This window comes from Sus scrofa, chromosome 7, assembly GCF_054392235.1.
Source record: "Sus scrofa isolate SSC_HxYL_T2T_F1_AM1 chromosome 7, Sscrofa_HxYL_maternal_Yorkshire_Landrace_v2.0, whole genome shotgun sequence".
Taxonomy (NCBI): domain Eukaryota; kingdom Metazoa; phylum Chordata; class Mammalia; order Artiodactyla; family Suidae; genus Sus; species Sus scrofa.
In genome coordinates, this window is record NC_139389.1 from 93,129,649 (window position 1) to 93,150,405 (window position 20,757).

Consider the following 20,757-nt stretch of genomic DNA (forward strand, 5'->3'; position numbering starts at 1 on the left):
CAAAACACAAATTGCATATTTAAGGAATTTTATAGCAGATGATTTTGTTTTCTACTATTGTTAAATGAGGGTGGATTAATTTTTCTTCTCTCTTTGGAGATTTGGCTTGTTAAGGAGTTTTACAGTTTAGCTTGTAACATTGTTAAATTATTTTTAAAAAATAATTATGATATATTTATTATATCTTACAATGATGAAATTGATATAGATATAAAATTATCCAGCAAGGCTAAGTGTCACTAATGCCAGTGCTCAGGTACTATAACATATCAATGTTTTGACAGAAAAAAAATAATTGAGAAAAAGACACCTATGGTTTGGTCATCTGGGGCCTATGCTAGAGGGACCTCCCCTTAATAATCCTGCTATGATATTGGAAATTATAATTTTTTTTCTGTTTTATGGTATATTCTGCACTATTCTTCAGGTTTAAAGACTTTTTTTGGGGGGGAGGGGCTGGGCCCATGTCATGTAGCAATTACCTTGTCAGGGATTGAACGAACCTGTGCCATAACAGTGACCCAATCCTTTGCAGTAACAACACTGGGTCCTTATCCACTGTACCATAAAAGAACTCCTAAAGAATTTTTATAATAATGAAACTGCAACCAAATTTACATGAAATAATTAAAAATTTTATGATGCTATGGGATTTAGTTGTTTTGATTACGTTTGAGGAAAAAAACAAAAAGGAAATATTCATTGTATAGATTTATTTATCTTCCTGCCCCAGATCCTTCCTTTGTCAGGTGAATCTGCACTGTGCTATCACCTGAATTATTCCCAAGCTTTGGTTACCTTTCAGTTGTAGGGGTGAATAAGTAATTTGAGACTGCCCTCCAGTAAGGTGACATTGCCTGAGTTGTCAGGATTCCCAGCCTCCACTTTAAAGAAACAAGTGGTTCTGATGGTCATTCTTGGGGTGTCATAGAAGCCTGGAAATGGTTACCCTGGTCTACTTGACTCATCATTGGCACTGCATGTGGGAAAGTGGGCCAATCCCTGTTGCAACGTCCCAATGATGATTCACTTTGATCCAGATAATGCACAAGAGATCATTTTATTCTGAATGTATTTGAATCATTATTTTTATGTTGGCCAAGTTATTCGGTATTATTATTAATTTTTTTAATGGCTGCACTCACAGCGTACGGAAGTTACCAGGCTAGGCATGGAATTGGAGCTTCCGCTGCAGGCCTAAGACACAGCCAAAGCAATACCAGATCTGAGCTGCATCTGTGACCTAGCTGTAGCTTGCAGCAACACTGGATCCTTAACCCACTGAGCAAGCCCAGGGATTGAACCTGCATCCTCATGGATACTGGTAAGATTCTTAACCCCCTGAGCCACAACAAGAGCTGCCAAGTTATTCAGTATTTTTACCTAGGAAACACAGATAAAAGGAGTAACCTGCAAATGGTTTTATGAAGAGTAAATGAGATAATATATGCAAAGCACCACAAAGAGTTACCAGTGTACATAATAATTTGGTCAGTCATAACTTTATTATTATCACTAGTAACAATTTTGTGTCAAATGTGACATCATCTTTTCTCACTGACCTGCTATTACTAGTTTTTCCATATTGTTTAGATGAAACAATATGGAAAAACTAGTAAATTCATGATATGGTTCTTTTCCCGATCTGTATGGTGTTTCTAGTAGCCTCAGCAAAGACTTAACATATATTAATAAATCTTTCTGGAATCTAACTTATTAATTCCTTTAACTTGAGAGAGATTTAGTCCATAGTTGAGAAAAAAATGTGTGTGAATAGTTATTACAAATATTGTGGTTTTAAACATTTCAAGTAACTGAAATTCAGATCTATAATCTGGGCTATTGTCCAATCATGAGTAGGTACACTTAATTCAATAGAAAGAAAATAAGAATGGATCTACCAAATAATGCAATATTCTGAAACTGAAGGTTAACACAATTACCAAAGAGAATGACAGAACAATTGTTGACATAATGTTGTTGCTGATTATTTTAAATGGAAGTTGAAGCCATGTCTTTGGAACTTCTTTCAGTCCCTCATTTGACAAAGGGTTTGACATTTTAACAAAGAGTTCTTTAGTTTTTATTACTAATTCACTGTTAAGAACCCAAATCATTTTCTGATCCTCATATGCAAACTCATGTAAATAGTATTTTCTTTGCCTTTCTAGTTATTTCTCATTTTCCCAAAAAGACAATTTATTTTCTAATAGCCTGATAACTCTCAGACACAGTCAAAATTTAGTTTAAAAATGTTTACAGTGCAGTATCTTGACCAAAACACTGACAAGGGACTTCCCTTATAGTCCCCTTTGTTACTATGCTGAGATGACAACTATTTGGTTCTCTCCCTAGGTTACCATGGAAATAATTTATTATTGTTGTCAAAGATGGACAGTCCACATACATTTTGCATAAGGGTAATGTAGAAACTTTTCATATAAAAAGACTAGCTCTGTCATGGTCTCTGAGAACCTAGTTCAATGAAGCAGTTCACAACATTGCAGTTCAATTATGGACACTATTAGCATGAAACTTTCAAAAATATGTTCAAGCATATTTTAAAATATAATCCATATTTTTGAAACTCTTTGCTTTTCTACTGCTTCTCAAACCAATTTAATATAGCAAAAGAACTAGGAAAATATCACACATATTTATATCTTATTTTCATTATACACTGTAGATCAGACCATAGCAAAACACACACTGACACACATATGCATTTAAATTAGGTCATCAGTTGATGTCTGTTTTGGATGATATCTGTTTATTACAGTATGATTAGACACAATACAACCAGCTATCCTTCAAATGGAGCAACAAAAGCTTATACACAAAATTGTGTATGGTCCCCTCAACAGTGTATATGTATATCCATCTGTGATCACAAATTCTTTAGGTGTGTTTGGTACTTTAATTTCCTTTTTGTGTGACCTTTTTGGGGTCTCTTAAACTGACTCATGCTTAAACTTAAAGATGTCATTAAAATTGTGCCTCAGATATACATAATCCCCTAAATTCGGTGAGTATGGCAAAATGCAATATACACAGCAAGGGTGACTTTCTCGGCTCTCCAGTTTTCCTGATTAAATGGTGGAAACCAAATATTGTACAGGTACCAAGATTTTATGCGACTTAAGAAAGCTGTTCTCTTCTGCAGTAAAAAGCAAGCAAAAGGGATTGCCTTAGAATTTGCTCCTGATGATCAGCTAGTCTCCCCCCATGATTAATATAAACTAAATTTTAAAACATCACGTTCTTGGAAAAGCTGGTAACATAGTAGGGCAACCAATTCAACCTGGTTTACATGAACTGTGATGTTTTTAAAACTAAGAATTTCATATTCCAGGAACTCCTTAATTCTGATAAAGTAAGGTAGTTTGTCACCCTATAGCACAGTTGGAAATTTTATTATTGTTTTTCAATCTATCATTATCTAATCTTTTCTGTATATACTATAATTACCTTATTATTTGTGTTTATTTTTTAATGGTGGCATGTGATACCACAATTTACACTGTGATTCAGTCAGGACTGCTTTTTTTGCAAAATGACCACATTGAAAAGAGGCTTTGAATTCAGTTTTCCTCCTTTCAGAGATCTGGGTAGTCACTGGGGATGGCCAGCCTAGAGAAGTAGTGCACAGTGCAGGGTACACAGAGTCTGAAGATGGTCTGCCATTCTCCAGCCCCTGGAACCCTGTAGGTGGAGCCCTGTGCTAATTCCTAGGGTCTCTACACAGACTGACTTCCTTTGGGTTGATGATGATTGATTATGGTGGTTTCTTCATTACTTTAAACCTAATCAGTGCTTGGAGTAATTTGAGTGATGATTGCTCATTATTGGCAATTGTGAAGTTTAAGTCTTTCTTTATTTTGCTCCACAAGGCAGCCAGTCAGGAAATCCTGGGAAGCACCCTGGTTCACACATATTTTCAAGGAGAGAGTGGGAAGAAAGCTCAGCGATGGACAGGAAGTCGTGGAGGTTTTGCAGAAGTCGTATTACATATTTCCTTGGCAGGAAAAAAATGACAGTTCCCACTAGATCAAATGTGATCATCAAAGAGACAGTTCTTAGTGGATTTGAAAGCCATGCAGCCTTTTACTGATATTTTCAAGTTAAATAAATCATGCTATTTCATATAATATTGTTATAGCGCTCTCTCTTATAAATGAAGATCTATGATTCTCCAAAAAATTTGCTGTTTTTAAAAAATGGTAATTAATGATTCTAGCATATAAACCAATGCTGTTTTACAAGCAACTATTAGAAGGTCCATTTTTAAGGTGCTTTCCTCACTCTCCTCCCTTAAATCAAGTTTAAAAGTAAGTTTGCTTGGATTAGTTGTTTGACTTACAACCTTAAAATGAGCTACACAAGAGGGAGACATTTTAAGCTGTTCAGCAAATATGTAATTAGCAAAGTCATTAGCTATCTAAGGATAGGACATACAGTGGGTTTCTTAAATTACATTTCAATAAATGCGTGAACATCCACAACTTCACAAAAGAAACAAAACTTGCAGGGACTCTGTTCACAATCTAAAATTGCAGAAGATGTTGCCTGTTTGTTTTTGTATATGTGTGTGTGTGGTTGATGAGGATAATCTTCTTGTAAAGGCATTTATCGTTTTAGAACATCATAAACAAAGCTATTATCCATTAGAAAAGTTTCCTATTTTATTCTTATATTTAAAGTATTTCTGTTTTTACGTTCAGAACCTGCATAAGGAAAATTTTCAAAAATCCTTCAAAGATATAAAAGCACGTGGACGCATGCACACACACACACACACACACAGTAAATTAAATGCTTATTTTTACTTGGCAAGAACAGTTAACATGATATCTCTACTCCTAACTACTTTAAGTGTACATTACATTATTATTGACTATAGGTATAATGTAGCACAACAGATCTCTATAGCTTATTTATCTTGCTTAACTGAAGCTTTATGCCTGTTGGATAGGCTATCCATAAGGATATCATTTCCTCATAAGTTAAGTTAGAAATTAAATCCTATCTCAATTAAAAATATCACATTTTTCTAGTGATAGGTTTGTTGTACATTTTATATTAAAGAATAAACAAGCAAAAAGAAAATTAAAAAGAAAGGGAGGAAGACTTCCCAGAAGACTTCCCAAAGATTTCCCAAAAGACTTCCCAAAACATATTATACACATTTGCACTTTTTCTTTCTTTTTTTTTTTAGGGCCGCACCTGCGGCATATGGAAGTTCTCAGGCTAGGGGTCAAATTGGAGCTGGAGCTGCAGACCTATGCCACAGCCACAACAACGCAGGATCCAAGCTGCATCTGCAACTTCCACTAGAGCTCATGGCAATGCCAGATACTTAACCTAGTGAGCAAGGCCAGGGATCAGACTTGCATCCTTGTGGGTACTAGTGGAGTTCTTAATCCGCTGAAACACAATGGGAACTCTGCACACTCTACAATTAAAAGTAGTGTGGGATTGCTATACTAATAGAACACCGAAGTAAGAGAATAGACGACTCAGATAAAAAGTTAATTGTCTCTGGAAATTTATCACACAGTAAAATGTGACAACAAAATTAAGTAGGAAGAGGAAGTCCTGTTGTGTGCAGCAGAAAGGAATCTGACTAGTATCCCTGGAAATGCAGGTTCAATCCCTGGCCTCACTCAGTGGGTCAGGGAACCGGTGTTGCCATGAGCCGTGGTGTAGATCATAGACGTGGTTTGGATCCCACATTGCTGTGGCTATGGTGTAGGCCAGCAGCTATAGCTCTGATTCAACCCCTAGCCTAGGAACTTCCATATACAAGGTATGGTCCTAAAAAGCAAAAAAAAAAAAAAAAAAAAAAAAAAAAATTTTATAGGAAATAGATGGCAAACCTTTAGGATTAGATCTATTCCTGAGAACTTATGCCAGGATAAATTCTGCATAAATAATATACTTGAGCAAAACCTGGGTGAATTACTTTATAATGTGGAAAATGCAAACATTTTCATAACTATGAATTTAAATCCAGAACCGAAGATCAAAAAGATTAGTGTATACATTCATATTATATGTATATTATGGTATGTCATTTTATACTTACATATAACATGCATATATATGTTAATATTATACATGGCATATTATTTTGTATTAAATATTATCAAATATATAACCTATATGTTATTTGCAAACATACAGATAGTATAATTACAAATAAATATATATGTATATGAACTGTAAAACATGCCATAAGCAAAGTAGAAAGATGAATAACAAATAACATGGAAAATTTGTCATTTATATTTCAGAAAGAGTTTAACTCCTTAATATACAAATACCTTTTAAAAATGGAAATATGGCAAATTACCCATAAAAATGAATTAAAGTCATAAACAAAAAGTTCATAGAATAAGAAATTCAAGTAGTCCTTAACCATATGAAAATATGCTCAAACTAAATGAAAATTACAACTAAATTGATATTTTTTCCCATAAAACTGACAAAAATCCAAGAGTTTGACAATACACTCTGCTGAAAAGACTGTGGGTAAATAGTCACTCTCAGTCCTTCATGATGGGAATGTAAAATATTTTACCCAAAGTGAAAATGCTAGCCCAAATCATTAAATTATATTAAAATTTTTTTTTTCCTAATTCAGTAGGTGAGTGGGCATCTCAGGAAACACTTGATTAAATAGGCATTTGCCTTAATTTAAATCAGTGTCTTATAATCTTAAATGTCAGTACATTTTAGATAATTTGTTATTTGATTTTTCTGAATTTCCCTGAGCAATATCTTTTGCCTTTATTTAACCAGAGAACTAAGTGAAAAAAAAATAAACTTTATTTTTATAAATAACAAAATTGAATAGTTATCATAAGTTTGTTAATTTGTATTTTCTTTAATAAGAATTACTTTGAACTGGGATATCATTTTTCCAATGAATATGTGTCTGTGATTGATATTTAAATATATAAACCAAGTCTGATATACTAGTGTGAGGGAGGCCTAAAGAAAGCCAGCTTTATAGCCAGATGTAATGAATTCCCCAGGGAGAGAATCAATGGTGTCAAAAGACAACTTTCCTGAATACAGCCTCACACAGTCTATCCCCGATTCCCAAATGCACACAAGTGAGTACAAACACACAGACACACACAGAGAAATCATACTTCAAAGGTAAAGGCTGATTTATAACCAGATATATTAATGGAAAAGATCAGAAACTCTATTCGGGAGAGAGGGTGGAGAGGAATAGAGACAGAGGTGGGGAATAGGGGAGACACCAGAGCTCAAAGTCAGGTCAACATCACTGTGGGGAGATTATACAGAACAATTTTGCTGGCGGCATTAAAGCACCAGTGGCCTAGGGGAAGGAGACATGGAAAAAATGACCAGAAAAGTACAGGGGTGAAAACATATGCCTGGAAACTTCAAAGATAAGGTAAGGCCAACATTTCCAGGGTATGTATGAGCAGTTCATGGCAGTGGAGGTAGGGGAAGCACCTGGAGCAGAAGTGAGGTAGGAGCACAGGTAGTCATGCACACACCCCTTCCCCTTCCTTGGAGACTCCTATGAAGTGACAGGGTCCTGCCACTTGGTAAAGTGGAAGCTGTTGTTCCAGCAGATGTAGAGACCAATAGGCTTAGTGCACATTTAGATTTGACTATCTAATGTTATAGAAATGAATTTTTTAGGTTTCATTTGTTCCATTAATCACTGTATACTGTACACCTGTTATTTACCAAGCAACGTTCTTTGTTTTGAGAAAGCATAGCATAATGATAGACCTATATATCAATGGGACACAGGAGAGATTAGAAATAGGCTTACACATATAACCAACTGTTTTTTGACAACGGTACCAAAGTAATTCAATAGAGGATACAATATTCTTTTTTTTTTAACAAATGATAACAGAATAACTGAATATGGAAAAAAATTAACCTTGACCCTGTCCTCACATCTTATTCAACAGTGAACTCTAAATGGATCCCTTGCTCTAAATGAAAATGCTAAAACTCTAAAACTTTTGGAAGAAGGCTTAAGGAAAATGATTCATAAGACATGAAAACTGTAAATGAAAAAAATGATGAATGGCAGTTTTTCCAAGTTAATAATTTGTTCTTTGAAAGATACTACTAAAGAAATGAAAATGCAAGCTGTAGACAGGAAGAAAATAGTCACAACACATATATCCAAGAATCACATGTATCCAGAATATATAAATAACTTCTGCAACTAAATAGTAATGAAATAAATAATCCAATAAAAATAAAGAAAATATTGAACTGACACTTCATAAAAAAGGACATGAAAGATGCCCAGCATTGCCAGTCATCAGGGTAATTCAAAGTAAATTCACGGTGATGAGATCTCACTGCATACATGCTGAAATAGCCAATAATAAAAAAAACTTGGTTTTGGCCAATATTAGTGAGGATATGGAGCAACTGGAATACTCATGCAATTCTCATGTATATGTAAAATGCTAAAACTACTCTAGAAAACAGTTTGGCAACTTTTTTCATTTTTTAAAGTTTTATTGAAGTATAGTTGATTTATAATGTTGTGATAATTTCTGCTGTACAACAGAATGGCTCAGTTATACATGTACACACATACATTCTTTTTCAGATGCTTCTCCCATCTACATTACCACAGAATATTGGGTAGAGGTCCCTGTGCTATACAGTAGATCCCTGATGTCCAGTCATTCCATAGACCTCTGTGTTCATATGTTAGTCCCAAACCCCCAATCCATCCCTCACCCCTGCCTGTCCCTTTTGATAACTATAAGTTTGTTTTCAAAGTCTATGAGTCTGTTTCTGTTCTGCAAATCTGTTCACTTGTATACATTTTTTAATATTCCACATGTAAGTGCTATTATATTATGTGTCTCACTGTCTAACTTCACTCAGTATGAAAATCTCCAGGTCCATCCATGTTGCTGCAAATGGCATTATTTCATTCTTTTCTATGGCTGAGTAATATTCCATTGTATATATGTACCACATCTTTTTTATCCATTCCTCTGATGATGGATATTTATGTTGCTTCCACATCTTGGGTGTTGTAGGCAGTGCTGCTATGAACATTGGGGTGCACACGTCTTTTCAAATTATGGTTTTCTCAGGATAGATGCCCAGGAGTGGAATTGCTGGATCATATGATATTTCAATTTTTTTTTTTGAGGAACCCCTGTATTGTTATAAAACAGTTTGATAACCTTTTAACAAATTGTAAATGTATCTTGTGGTCCCACAATTCCACTCCTAGCAGTTTAATAATATGTGCATCCACAAGAACACTTGCACATCAGTATTCACAGGAGACTTGTTGACAATACTGCAAAACTGAAAATAACCCACATGTCCATCAACAGATGATGAGATATGTATATCCATAAAATAGGGTAGTATCCAGTAATGAAAAGAAATGAATGACTAATGCACACAATATTATGGGAGAATCTCAAACACATTATGCTCAGCAAAAGAAACTAGATGTAAGAATACATACTGTATGATTCCAATTATATGATACTTTAGGAAAAACATAATCTAAAACAGACATCCTACTAGAGTTACCTATGGCTCATGACTTTTGGAAAAAGGGACTGTAAAGAAGCACAAGGGAATATTTTTAGAATAAGGAAAACATTATATATATCCTGCTTATGGTGATAACTACATAAGAGTATACATTCATCACAACTTATTGAACTGTAAATTTTAAATGTGTATACGTTACTCCGTGTAAATCATTCCTCAAAAATATTTAAAGTGAACAGTCTTACACTTTAGCAAATGCTGGCAATACTCATGATTTAAATTCTGCTTCCCTATCACTCATACTAAGGAAATGTTATATACACAGCGAAATTCACTTTGGTCAACATAAAAATGAAAATGTGTTAGCATTTGGCATTTTCTAAGTCATTGGTTTCTCTTACTAAATCCAAGTGTATACAGTCTATGCCTTACATTTTATCAGTGTTTAGAGATTGTTATTCCAGATTTTAAAAAAATCTTAAAATTGTGGGTTTTAAGAATTGTTCATAATCAAATGTTCAAAACAGAAAAAATTATTGTCTATGTGATAAGTTTTAAAGGGATTTTTATTCCTTGTTTATACTTTTCTGAAAATAATTTAAGCAAAAAAATTTCAAAATAATTCACAGAGTATTTGCATATTAACCTCTGAGAATAAACTTACAATTAAAGTCTCTATGTATTTTATATTGAAACTGTATTTGCTATCAAATGTCCAAAAATAAGTAAATGGCTCCACAAATTCTTTAATTAACTTGTTTTCACATTTTACAAATGAAAATTAAAGTCTTATTGCCCATTGTCCATCAATAGATGAATGGGTTAAAAATATATATATATATATATATATGATATATAAATTTTAGCCCCAAATAGAGGAAACAATATGGATAAATATTGAAGGAATTGTCCTAAGTGAAATAAGTTAGCCAGAGAAAGACAAATACCATATAATCTCATTTATATGAGAAATCTCAAAAAAACAAAAACAAAGTAACACCAAACATATAAAAAAAGATCAGGAGTTCCTATTGTGGCTCAGTGCAAACAAATCTGTCTAGCACCCATGAGGACGCAGATTTGATCCCTGGCCTCGCTCAGTGTGTTAAGGATCTTGTGTTGCCATGAGTTGTGGTGTAGGTCAAAGACACAGCTCAGATCCTGCATTGCTGTGGCTGTGATGTAGGCCAGTGGCTACAGCTCCAATTTAACCCCTAGCCTGGGAACTTTCATATACCACAGTAAATAAATAAATAAATAAATATAAATAAAATAATAAAAGATGAGATTTGTCAGGTTTGTGATTACCAGGGCTGGGGGAATTGGGTGAAGGCAGTCAAAAGGTACAGGCTTCCAGTTATTAGATAAATAAGTACCAGGGATATAATGTACAACATGTTGACTGTAGTTAACGCTGCTGGGTGGTACATAGGAAAGCTATTATGAGAGTAGATCCTAAGAGTTTTCATCACAAGGATAATTTTTTTCTTTTCTTTTATGGTATCTATATGACATAGTTGATATTAATTCAACCTATTATGGTAAACATTTCACAATATATGTAAATCAAAGCATTATACTGTAAACCTCAAACTTTTCCACTTTAAGGATGTATGTCAATTAATTATCAATAAAACTGGAAAAAAGTAACAACCTTGTTGTCACAGTAAATGTTTACAATGTGACACTAAGTGAATAAAAAGCAAAATATAATGGTGTAGGCCATATAATTATAATTGCATACATTTGCATGTGTATTAATAAATACTAAGGGATTGTACACATTTACATGTATATTAATAAAGACTAACAGAGTATACAATAGTCAAATCAATTTTTCTAAGTAAGTTGTAGCTACTTTAAGTGTTCCCTTTGTCTAAATTGGATTTAGTATTTTCTATAAAAATAGGTATGTCCACCAACATGCATATGCAGAAACTAATTCCCAGTATAATGCTATTAGGAGATGGGGACTTAGAGATGATGGGGTCCCAGTTAATGGGATTGTAAAAGAGACCCCAGAGAGCTCCCTCTCTGCCATTTCTTCATGTGATGACACAGTGGGAAGACAGTCCTCTATGAACCAGACGGGACCCTCAAAAAGTACCAGATTTGCTGGTACCTTCGTCCTGGGATTCCCAGCTTCCAAAACTCTGAGAAATACATTTCTGTTGTTTAAAAGTCATCTGGTGCCTTAATTTTGTAAGTCATCCAGTGTATGGTGATTTTGTTACCTAGAAGCCCAAACAGACTAAGACAGTGTTATGTAGTTTTTATCCAGAAAACGACACTGAATATAAAATTTCTAGTATATAGCAGCACTCAAAAAATCCTTGTTTCTTTCAACTTTTAAAAGCTTGAAAATATAAACTCAAATTTCATATCAATAAATACTGGGTTTGACTCCTCCTGGAGCATGTCAATGACTCCATGGTCTTGGGTATGTTACCTAAACACCCTCTTAATTCTCAGTTTCCTAAACCATGAAATGAGGCTAGTAATAGCATCTACTATAGAATACCATTGTAAGGATTAAATGAGATAAGGTACCTAGAAGGATACAAAGTACACAGTTAGTGCTCAATAAATGTTATCTAAGAGCAATAATAATAATGGCAATGGTACTAATGAGAATGAAAAAGAGGTTAAAAATGCAGTAGCACTGTGTAGTTGGAATTAAATAGGGATTAGGAATATTGTAATCATAATTTACCTCAAAGTATAACACTTAATTGTTGAGGAAGAATCATCTGATGGTTCCAGTTCAAATGTACTTTATTAGAAATAGTATGACAAGAGGACTAAACGCTGAACTAAATTCAATAATCTGACCCCAAGTCATTTGATTGGAAAAATTACTATAGACTACCTCCAATAAAATGCTTCATATAATGGGCCATTTAATGGCATGATCTTTTATTTTCATTAGACACTTAATTCCAGGTAATTATATAAGGTGTTATTTGGATTTTTAGGGCAGAGTACTTATCACAAGTACTTCTTTATATCATAGAGATATAAACTTCTAAATGGTAGGTAGCTATAATTTTTAAAATTCCATCTTAGTTCCTAACTTAGATTTTCTTTACTGAAATGAAGTCTCTACTGTCAACCAGTGATCAACATGTTCCACCTGTCTCTTTGTCCTTTAAAAGTTGTATCTGATCTTGACCAAATTTGGTAACTGTGTACAGATCTTCCTAGACCTACAATGGGATGAGTTTCTGATCAACCCATCATTAAATGAAAGTATCATTAAAGCAAAAACCCACTTACTACATCTAAGCCACTGAATGCCATAGCTTAGAGCTTTACCTGTCTTTTTTTTTTTTTTTTTTTTTTTTTTTTTTTTTTTTTTTGGGCCATGCCCATGGCATGCAGAAGTTCCTGGCCAGGGATCTAACCTGAGCCACAGCAGTGACAACACTAGACTACAGTTGGGCAAAATTATCTAACACAAAGCCTATTTTATAAATAAGCATTGAATGTGCCATGTAATTAAACTGAATATTATACTGAAAGTGAAAAACAGAATGGTTGTCTGGGTTCAGGATAATTGTGAGTTTATTGGTTGTTTACCCTGATGATTGCTTGGCTGACCAGGAGCTTTTAGGAGGCTCTGCTCCCCACAGCTGAACAGGATCATGGGAGAAGAATCTAGCACATACTGCTAACCTGAGAAAAGATCAAAATTAAAAGTTTGGTCTCTACTGAATGCATATTGCTTTTGTACCATAGTAAAATAAATAAAAGGTGACATTCCCTTCATGGCTCAGTGGTTAACAGACCTGACTAGTATCCAGGAGGTTGCCGGTTCCCATCCCTGGCCTTGCTCAGTGGGTTAAGGATCTGGTGTTGCTGTGAGCTGTGGTGTAGGTCACAGATGCTGCTTGGACCCTGTGTTGCTGTGGCTGTGGCATAGGCAGCTGCAACTCAGACATGACCCCGAGCCTGGGCACTTCCATATGCCACAGGTCTGGCCCCCACCCCCCAAAAAAGTAAAGTAAAAAAAAAAAATTAAACAGAACCATTGTAAATCAGGGATTGTCTATAGAATAATAGAACCCTAAAAGAGGAAATGATGTAAGTGACCCAACAGTGCCACCCTCCCATTTAACAAACAAGGACAACAAACTTCAAAGATGTTTCATATAACCCCAGCTAATACAATAGCTCTGGCTTATAACATCAGGTCTGGCATTTTCCACATAGCACCAGATTGTGCTGTACTCTAGAAAGGCTACATATAATCATTGTGATTGAGATCTTGACCATGAACCCAGAAAGATAAGCAGCAATCCAAGTTTTCTAGTGGAATTATGCTTTATGATTTGTCATGAATTTCAGTGCAATGTTGTTGGAGTTATAGGTCAAAATACTTTGTATTAAAAAGTGGGTACCTGTTCCCACTAAAAAGAAGTTCCTTGGTGGCCTAGCAGTAAGGACTCAGCATTGTCACTGCTGTGGCTCTGGTTACTGCAGTGACTCGAGTTTGACCCCTGGCCTTAGAACTCCTTCATGCTGTGGGTGTGGCCAAAGAAAACGTGGGTACCCCTTATGCTCAAGAAAAAAAGAAAAAGCTTTTATAGCTAGTATTAGTTGATGTGCTCTGTGTCATCCAACGTGATTTCATAATTTTTTTGGCATATTAACCAGTGCAAGTGCATTGTGTTTTTACTGTGCTAGTATATTTCAGCTTCTAGCACAGCCCTAGCCATGTGGTTTTATCATCGCACTTGTGCTTCAAGAAACTAATATACATAGGTCTAACACAGAGTTCCTGAACCCTCCATTAGAGCTCCCTGCTTTTACAAGTTGAGAAAAAAACAGAACAAAACAAAACTTCTTAAAACCCTCGAGCTTAGAGCTCCCTGCCTTTACAAGTTGAGAAAAAACAAAACAAAACAGAACTGTTTAAAACCACAAAAATGATTAACTGTGTTTGTGATCATCATTATCAGTTTACTATGATTATTCCTCCAAGAAGGAGGTAAAGAGTTAATACCACTCTAGGTAAAGGATTCCTTCTGCAAACAAGCATCCCGATGTGGCAACTAAAGTTTAAAAAGCAATGAATTTCAACATCTGTAGCTCTAGGTCTCATTGAGTACCCTCACCTATAAGGAAGGTTCAGGCTAGAGAAGAACATACCTCTTACTCAGAAAGTAGAGTTCATATCCATATCTCCCTCCAAATTAAAAAAAAAAAAAGTCTTTTCTAAGTATGACACAATATAAACATTTCACCACTATAAAGTCATCCTAAAAGTAGAAAGTTCTTTGAACTCAGTCACCATGTTGGTTCATCCAGGGAAAGACCTTTGTGAGAATGTGAATATTTTGAGGTCAGCCAAAGACAGTGGAGAGAAGACTAGGTCCTAATCATGCTATCTGAGCCTTGAATCAAGCTTTATCACTATCTTTCTCCATTTAGCTTTGTTTTGTTTTTTTCTTAGCCAATATTAGTGACTGCTTTTCTGATGTTTGCAAGAAAAGAATTCAAATAGAAATGTGCATAGGAAACATGCTGTAGGTGAATATACCAGCCTGATCTCCAAAGTTACTTGGGATGATATTTTTCTATTTTTCCTTAGCTATTCAATTTCTTAATATAAACATGAACATTTTATTATCATTGCAATTTTAATGTATTTAATGTTATTATCAATATAATTAACTGTAGTATAATTATTAATTTTTCAGAGACATCAATGCTCTTTCAAGTGATAACCTTGGGAACTTTGTTTCGGAAGCCCTGATCCAGGGTTCCAGGATTGCCTGGTGTATCCTTCTCCAGTTTTCAGATCCGGTCTGCATCAGCAGCAGGGATTATAAAATCACTCTATTACGGAGAAGGCAAACTTTTGATCTAACCTAAAGTTAGTTTAAATTAAACTTCTTTTGCCTTAAAACTGGCATTTATACTCTCCCCCCAATAACTCCCTCTCTTTTTTCTTTAATTCCATAAAATATAGAAAATATTACACATACCACAACTGACAAATAGCAACTCATGTATCATGACTTTGAATGTTAACTGATTGATGATAAATAACTATATGTACTGAATACAACATGACTTCATCACATTTCCAGGAATTTGAATATCCTCTCCTCCCCTCCTCTTCCTATCCCCACCCCACAAGTAAACAAACAAACACATAAATAACCTGCACAGAGCCAAGTTTGACTCCTCCTTGAACAAATTAAACCTTCAAACTCTTTGACAATTGTCTATCTCCCATCTTAACAAGGATAAACTGTGGAAAGCAGGCTTTTTTACCCACAGGATTTGACTATGAGATTCAAACCATTTCTAGCACTGTCTTTATCAGCTTTAGCCAAATTAGCTGTTAGTGCTTGCTGTGCAATCAGCCTCTAAGAATGACGCAATATTATTACATAGTATGTCATAAAATTCTACACTGGAACTAGTTTCCAGTGATGTCAAAATGGCAACAAAGCTCTACAATGTTCAAAAATTGTTCAGATTAGTAGAACTGCTATCCTGTCTACTTTCTTGATTCCTAGTTGATTGACACAGAGATCAAGTTTAAGCCTTGAGGTATTCAAAAACCACAAGGCACACAGTCTGCTCCACCCCCCAGCCCCCAGAGAATTGAGGCATTTTTGCAAACTATTTCCAAATGGTGCACCTCAGTTAACCCTGCTTAAAATGCAACCTATTTTAGCAGGTGGAAGTGGTTTAGCACCACATACCTTCTTTGTTAAGTGTCAGAAACATTATTTTGAATCACAAGTGCCACAAAGTACATTAAAGTCACCAGTAAGGGATCAAAATAGCACATTAAGCAGATGTCTGGGTATTTGCCCAACAAGGACACAGAACTTTACCTGAGATGAATATTCAGTTTAATCTCATCACTCTGACCAAATGAAATGTATCCCAATAAAATGTGTGTTTAGGTTCTGTGGACTTCTGCCCCTCTTCCAAAAATATTGCTTATCCCAAATTTGCCAGGTTCTAAGATTATTTATGTGGTATGGCTGTTAATAAAATATTTTTTTCTGGACTTCTTATATATGAGAATTTCTAAGAGATGGTCCAAGGAAATTGTAAATTTTCCAAAGATCCAAGAAGATATGTTTGGGAAAACTGGCTCCCAAATACTCAACACATTCAAAGATTTCTAACTAGAAGATATAAAATGACTATAATTCTTATCTAACCCTAGTAAGAAGAATTTTTAAATTGTAGCAAAAAATTGAAAGTTAAGGTGAAAAAGAATGTCTTTAACATTGCTTTTGAAAACTAAAAGCATGGCCTTTTCTTCCCCCCCCCTGCTTTTTAGGGCTATACCCGTGGCATATGGAAGTTCCCAGGCTAGGAGTTGAATTGGAGTTGCAGCTGCCAGCCTATACCACAGACAAAGCAATGCCAGATCCGAGCCGTGTCTGCAGCCTACACCACAGCTCATGGCAATGCTGGATCCTTTAACCCATTGAGCTAGGCCAGGGATCAAACCCACATCCTCAAGGATACTAGCCAGATTCCTTTACCACTGAACCACACAACTTTTTTTCCTTTCTTGGCTACACTCTAAGCACATGGAAGTTCCCCAGGCTAGAGATGGTATCCAAGCTGTAGCTGTGACCTACACCACAGCTGCAGCAATGCCGGATCCTTAACCCACTGTGCTGGACGGGGAATCAAACCCTCTCAGCCACAGAACCAATAATAGATCCATAACCTGCTGCACCACAGCAGAAACTCTGACATGACATCTTTTTAAATGTGTAAGATAATCATTCCAATGTGTTCCTTTTACATATAAGCTGTCAGATCTAGAAATTCTAAGCTCATTAAATACAGTGATAGAATTATCAAAAGTAAAAATCATTAGTTATAAATGCAAAGGTGCAGCAAGTACTATATCTAACCCACTGCCTTAAAAAACTGACAAAAACTAAATAAAGACAAAAAACATCAAACACTGGTAATTTTTTTTAAACCACAAGTATAGAAAAAACAAAAGAATGCAACAAGTGGAAGAACGTGCCCTGAACAGTTTCAGAAACCTAAGGAAACAAGACTTTGGAGTATGAATGCACTGAGAAATGTAAAGTATATTCCCATGAAATCACACCAATAGATCTCAGAAATGAAAATGTGAACATCGAAATAAACATGAGTCTCAAGATTAATTTGTAGTTAAAAGATAGAACCAATTCTCCTAGAAAGCTGCAAACAAAAGCTTAAAAGAGAGAAAATACAAAAGACTAAATTAAGTGTTAATGAAGAGACATACAGAACAGATTTGTGTTTGCCAGAAGTGGGGGTGGGACAGACAGGGGGTTTGGGGTTGGTAGATGCAAACTGTTACTTTTAGAATGGATAAGCAATGAAGTCCTAATGTTCAGTATCCAGTCTCTTGGGATAGACCATGATAAAAGATAGTACAAGAAAAAAATGTATACACACACACACACACACACACACACACACACATATACATACATACACACATATATATATGTGTGTGTATATATATGTGTGTGTGTGTGTGTATATATATATGGACTGGGTGTTTATGTTGTACAGCAGAAATTGGCACAACACAGTAAATCAACTATACTTTAATAAAAAAATACTTGTTCAAAAAAAGTTAATGAAGAGAGTTCTAGTATCTCTGACTTCCATCTAATAGGGATTACAGTAAGAGACTCTAGATGAGATTAAAGTAAGAGAATGGTTAAGATAACAACAGAGAAATTGATCCAGAATAGAAATAATACATGAATCTCCAGTTTGAAAAGGGGGATTGCGTGCCAAGCCAAATGAATAAGCAATTCCTTACCAAATAAACAAAAACCTTCACACACTTAATTTCACATTTGGTGAAATTTTAGAAAAAAAATTAAAAAAAAAAAAGGCTAAATGTGCCCAAAAGTTAAAAGCACATAAATCATCTTAAAATGGAAGAGAATTTGCTTGACATTAAATTTTAATCAGCATCACTAATTGAATAAAGATCTTTAAATTCCATGAGAAATGTAATTTAGCATTCATATACTAAATTAGTTCTCAAATATGAGGGCAAAGTAAACTGAAATTATACTAATAAACATGTGTCAATAGTAATATTCATAGACCTCTTTGAAGAAACAGTGGAAAAGATAAGAACTTAAATGGAGCTCAAGGGAAGATGTGATATATAGGAAGCAATGGATATTTGGCTTATCAGACACAACTTAGAATAGATTTATAAGGCGATCCTGCTGAATAGCATTGAGAACTTTGTCTAGATACTCATGTTGCAACAGAACAAAGGGTGGGGAAAAAATGTAATTGTAATGTATACATGTAAGGATAACTTGATCCCCTTGCTGTACAGTAGGAAAATAAAACTAAAAAAAAAAAAATAAAGAAATCTAAGTGTCAATAAATATCAATTTTTTAAAAAGTAATAATGACCTAGAACTGAAAATAGAACATCAATAGGATAGTGAATAGAAATAAGAATCCAGCATATAAATTTGGGCTAAAGGTCCTGATTGATTCAGGGAGAAGATTTGGCAAGATTTACTCTAAAAGTTGTGTAAAAATATATTTGTTTATTAATTTTCTCTGTAGTTAACAAAATAGAATTAAATATTTCCAAGTTAATACTCATACAATGAGTGAATAGGCTAAATTTACCTACTTGGAAAGAGAGAATACGACTGGGTAATGTCACAGAGAAATCTACTCAATACTATGAGATAATGTATGTGGGAAAATAATAGGAAAAGGAATGTATATATGTATATGTATAATTCACTTTGCCATACACCTAAAACTAATATAAAATTGTAAGCAACAATATCCCAATAAAATTAAAAAAAAAGACTGGGTAATGAAATAAAATCCAACTATATACCAAACAGATATTTACTATACATATAAATAAAGGGAAGGGAGGGAAAATACCTATCAAGCAAACCAAACAGCCTAGACGTAGCAATACTTATTCCAGAAAAAGTTAGAATTCATGATTTTGAGAAGGTAAAAGAGTAATATTTTGAAACTGGTGAAAAAATAATGCACCAATAAAAAATTAGATCTTGATCAACAAAGAGGAGAAAGAAGGGAATCTAAAGTTCACTCATGATAAGATATTCTATTCTAAATAATTATTGGATTAAATGCAATATTTAAGACCCAGTTTAGAATTGCTTTAGGAACAAATGAGAACACTACTTGACATGAGTCTTTGGAATGAGGCCAAATCAGTAATCAGAGGAAAAGTCATAATCTTTTATGTGTTTTCACAGAAAGATCAAGTTGAGATGAATATCATCTAACAATGAAAATGAATGAAAATTACACAAATGGATGAAACTCGCAAACACAATGTTGAGAGGAAAAAAAAGACACAGAAAATTACCTACACTATGGTTCCTGTTGTGTCAAGAAGTAAACCAACAAAATCATCAAAAGTAATCAAAGCTGTTATAAGTCAGAATAGTCATTGTACCTTGGTGTATTTGTGTGTGTGTGTTGGGGAGAGTGTTATTAGCGACTGGGATAAGGAAAGCTAACATTCTATTTCTCCATCTGTGGATTGTTGCATAGACATGTTCAGTTTTAAAACAATATCAAGCTGTGAACTTAAAATGTGAATGCTCTTCTTAATACACAACATATTCCAATTATATATAATACATTTAATTGCTTTTATAGTGATATATATGTTAACATATATTTGTATACATATATATCACTAAAAATCAATCAAACTATAAACTTAACTGGCTTTCAATTCATGAGGCTAGGAAAACACAACAAAGTATCAATCAGTGCTATAATTTAGGAGGACAGAAGGGAAACACTTGTAAAACTGAAGAAGTGTCTATTGTTATCTCCTTAGACATTTCATTTTTTTGATATCTAGTCTGAAATGCATTTGCACACCTGTATAAGGAATAGGGTAACAGGTAAAATACAGGGTGCCCACTGCGTGTGAATTTTGGATACAACAATATCGTTTTAGTATAGATATATTCCTTTCTACAGTTTTATTTGCTAAATCTGGCAACCCTAAGGATGGTATCTGTGAGCATTCATTGCAGAATTATTGGTAATAATGGAAATAATTGATACTAATGTAAATGTTTGTCAGTAGCGGGATGATTATCTGGCATAGACGGCATATCCATGCCATGAAATATTCTGAAGCAATTAAGAAGATGAAATTGTACCACAGGCACTACCATG